The 4331-nt window shown below is 46.9% G+C and overlaps 1 non-coding gene across 1 annotated transcript; it reads left to right on the top strand.

Annotated features, from left to right (window-relative positions):
* The first annotated feature begins 3361 nt into the window (after positions 1–3361).
* LOC138694162 (5S ribosomal RNA) lies at positions 3362–3480 on the top strand. The gene has a single exon (XR_011330832.1). It is a non-coding gene; the product is annotated as a 5S ribosomal RNA (ribosomal RNA).
* Positions 3481–4331: the final 851 nt, after the last annotated feature.

Genomic DNA, 4331 nt, shown 5'->3' with positions numbered 1-4331 from the left:
GTCGTTTCGTAGGGTTTGTGTCAGTAGTGAGTAAAGAAATAGTGAATGTCACTATTTCGTCCTGTAGTCTGTTTAGTTGCCGGTCAATGTAGGATTCTATTTTCTGCATAGCAGAACGTAGAACCCCCTCGACCAGCTGTTCCGTAGTTGTTTTTTCTGTCTGTGGATCGTCTGTAGTGTTTGTCTTGGTTGTCGTTGTCTTAGCTGCATCCGCATAAGACAATTCGGGTTTGGGAAGTGTTGGGTAGAAAACGGACTGTGATGGTTTGGGTATAGGTTTCGGTATTGGTTTGTGGGTGTCTATGGGGACGTGCGTGGGATCGGTGGAGGTTATGAGATTAGTCCTTGGATATTTTGGACAGCGAGCTTGGCCCGTATAATGGGTGTCGCTGTTGCACGTGGCGCAATACCTAATCTGGGATAGGCGGTTGTGGTTGCACAGGTCGGGATTTTTGCCGCACTTAAAACAAGTCTTGGGCTTGTCGCAGTTTGTCCTTGTATGGCCGTATTGTGCACAGTTAAGGCACGGTCGGTGGAAGATTGTCTCGTGTGATGGCTCTACTCTGTAGTACCGTCCTGCAAGTTTAATTCCTTCTAGTAATTTGTCTGCTGTGGTGATGTCATTTGTGAAAATTCTAACTAAGTTGGTGGGTTTGTCTGTCTGTGCGGAGATAATTCTCTTAATGCGTGTGATGCCTGGATGTGTTACAGCCAGGATCTGCATTAGTTCGTCCTCAGAGATCAGCGTGTCGACATTTTTCATGACGACACTGATCTCTTTATTTCGGGTCTGTTTCTGTCTTGATTCACTAGGCGTAATGTTGATTTCTGCGGACGGACCGAAGTTGTACAGGGGAATTGCCCTAGCGAACTTCTCCGCGTCGTCAATCGTGGCGAATGTGAGTGTAGTTGTCTTGGTAGTGTGTGCCCAGAACTGTCGTGGAGTTTGAATGTCGAGTCGGTACTGTTTCATTAGTCGCTCTATGTGTAGTGGGTTGTTGCCGTTTTTTGTGTGGTTCAGAATTTTCAGTACTGTCCTTGTCTTGGGTACTTGTGCGGTGTTAGGAGGAGTGGGAGAAGTGGGGCTTGCCGGAGTCGAACCGGATACTTTTGTGGGGATTGGTTTGCGCCTGTTGGACCGCTTCCCTTCTGAGGATTCGTGAGACGACGCCTCAGAGCTGGGAGGTGGTCCGTTGGGAGACTTCTCTGCTGTGGGTTTAGGGACAGGAGACCTCTCTGCTCTAGGTTTTGGAGCCGGCCCTTCTGAGGGCCCCTCTTGTGGAATGGAAGTAACCTCTGCCTCTTCCTCAGAAGAAGAAGAAGATTCACTGTCCAATAGAGAGGGGGGTGGGGTGGAGGAGGGATGGGATGGGTGGCCTGGTAGTTCCCAAGGTCCGAGGAGAGTGGCGGTTGGTGGAGTTTGGTATCGGGCGTGCTTCCCGAATTGTCGTGGATGCATTAAAGTCATCTGCCGTAAGTTTTCTCGGGAGGAAAAAACGTAGGCTCTCGTGGTTTTGTTTAAAGTCAAGGTCGTTGTGGGTTTCCGTGGAGTCACTGCGTCCAGTAGGTCGGGGTCAGCGTTTGTGATCACTACTGCTCTATTAGCAGTGATCGGTGCCATGGTCTTTAGTGTATGTAAGTCGTCGATCGTCTTGGTTGGTGAAGCGCTGGACTTACCAAATGATGATGGTTGTGGTGGTGATGTTGCTTCCGGAGAGACAGGTTTTGCGGCGGCCGTCGGTTTCACCGTCTTCCGCTTCCCCGGTGGCTGGCCTCCGTCCGGCCGAGACTTGTCGACACAAGGCGGCGGCCGGCTCCCGCTGTTCATCTTCGTTGGTTGTAAGCTGGCGACTTTTACCAGTGAGTGTCTTGCTAGATTCAGCTCCCTCTTGATCCTGATCTGATCTGATCTGATGATTGATGATCTGATCTGATGATCGATGCAGGGCCCGACGGTAACCTTCACTTTTACGCCAACGTCAATAATCGACAGCGGACCAATCGTAAAGTCACAAACGTTTGCGCTGTTTCTATTGGCTCGCACTGGGAAGGCAGTACGGCATTGTCCCTGCGACTTAAATATTTTTCTCCCTCCGGGCTCATCATCAGACGAGCACCATGCCCCCCAAAGCTTCCGGAAAGGCTGCCAAGAAGGCCGGCAAGGCCCAGAAGAATATTTCGAAGGGCGATAAGAAGAAGAAGCGCAAGAGGAAGGAGAGCTACGCCATTTACATCTACAAGGTTCTGAAACAAGTTCACCCAGACACGGGAATCAGTTCAAAGGCTATGAGCATCATGAACAGCTTCGTTAACGACATCTTCGAGCGCATCGCCGCGGAAGCTTCGCGGCTCGCGCATTACAACAAGCGGTCGACCATCACCAGTCGGGAGATCCAGACAGCCGTCCGTCTCCTGCTACCCGGTGAGCTGGCCAAGCACGCCGTCAGTGAAGGGACCAAGGCCGTCACAAAATACACTAGTTCCAAGTAAGCGGGAGTGCTTGCTAGGGAATCAGCAACCGGCCCTTTTAAGGGCCACAAGTTATTCATAACAGAGTAGATGAATGAAGAACAACAGCGTTTCCCACCGAGTGAAAATTTAAATAATCACCCCGATAACACTTCTAGGATAGATAATACATTATAGGCAGTCCATGGGAGACTTGGATCCACGAGGCAAATTCGTTTCCTTAATAGTTTCGTACGACTTATATGAGAGCGCGGTGTCATTCCTACTCACTTGGCAGCATTAATTGTTGAGGGAAAACAACTTAGAAGGTAACTTGTCGACCGCGGTCATAATCCTTCCGCAGGCCACTACTGAGAATCTGTGGACATACGGGTAATCTATCTTTATTGAAACTCGGGTTCATAACATACGACTGATACTTTATATATCTGTCACGTAATCCATCAAGAGACAAATGTCCCCCCCCCCCCTAGTCAGTAGCGAGCTTCAGTCCATTCGTAGTAGCCGCCGGTGCAAGAAGTGAATTGAAGTTTGTGTGAAGTTCCGTAGTATGGCATGAAAATGATGTCGAAAATCCGACTACAGTTCCACAACCATGTGGTTGAAAGGAGGCTCCGCTGTTGAACAACAATCCACCTGTGGCTTAACTTAGAATGCCGACTAGCTGTTTTATTAATCCCGTGTCAATCCAGCAGTGTGTGACGTTGAAACGTAACCAAACTGCCGTTGATAGATAGATTTATCATCTATCCCAATGACATCCAACGAGCTTGGTAATTTAGGTACAGAGTCTAAGCAGGCAGTTTACGTGTGTGTGTGAGCGAGTGCAGGTTTTATCGAGTGCACCCCAATCCCATCGTCCTCAAGTGCCTACAGATTACGCAGTTTCATCGGCAACGGCCATACCATGTTGAAAATACCGGTTCTCGTCCGATCACCGAAGTCAAGCAACATTGGGCGTGGTCAGTACTTGGATGGGTGACCGCTTGGGAACACCACGTGCCGTTGGCGATTTTTTTTTTTACGTCACTATTTCCAGCGTGTTCTAATAAGACTTATGGGATATTATGTTCCCTTCCCTATTCCAGCTATAGCTTGGATGATGACGCCGCTGCATAATTGTAGAGTAATTGATAATTCTTAAGTACTTGCAGCTCCGTATTGAAACTTATGACTGGTAGCATATTCATATGAGACGGTTCACTTCTCTGCGTTTTCTCGAAGAAGGGAATATGTATTCAGGGGATTGTGAACGTACCTCGCGCTCTCCCTAGAAGTTAGAGACATTTTAGGTAAAGAATGTAATATACTGTACATATATGGCTAATTAAAATCCCATTAGTTACTACATTTCAGTGGGTAGTACAAATTCCATAATGAAAATATCTCTGTCCTAGTAGTTGTATCCTTTAAAGAAGCTCGTTGTTTTCCCATGATGAAGGGCAGAACTTGGTCGGTAGAAATTTAAACAGACTGCATTATCAGACCAGGCGTTATTTCAATATCAGCGTTTAGTTTAGGAAATATAGCAATAGCGGAGTTGGGAGAAGTAGTTATAGCATGTACAGTAAGTATAAACAGTTCGCTGTACTGTACAGTGAATATAAATATTTGAATGTACGATGGCAAAACATCAGACATACAGTACGTAGCTCACATATCTTTAAAAATAAATAAATAAATAAATAAATAAAAATAAAGAAGACATTCTGAGGAGTGAGTGGAAAGTGCATATTATAATGAATATTTTTAACTCTCAGTTGACATTGAGAGAGAAAGCCATGCATCGGGGAACCGGTGACTGTTTTTGCGTTACCTTCTGCTATTGGCGTTGTTGGTTAGTAACGAATGAAAGGGGTAGG

This window comes from Periplaneta americana, unplaced genomic scaffold (genome assembly GCF_040183065.1).
Source record: "Periplaneta americana isolate PAMFEO1 unplaced genomic scaffold, P.americana_PAMFEO1_priV1 scaffold_69, whole genome shotgun sequence".
NCBI classification, from domain to species: Eukaryota; Metazoa; Arthropoda; class Insecta; order Blattodea; family Blattidae; genus Periplaneta; species Periplaneta americana.
Note: the sequence above shows the minus strand (reverse complement) of the source record. Positions and strands in the feature narration are given on the sequence as shown.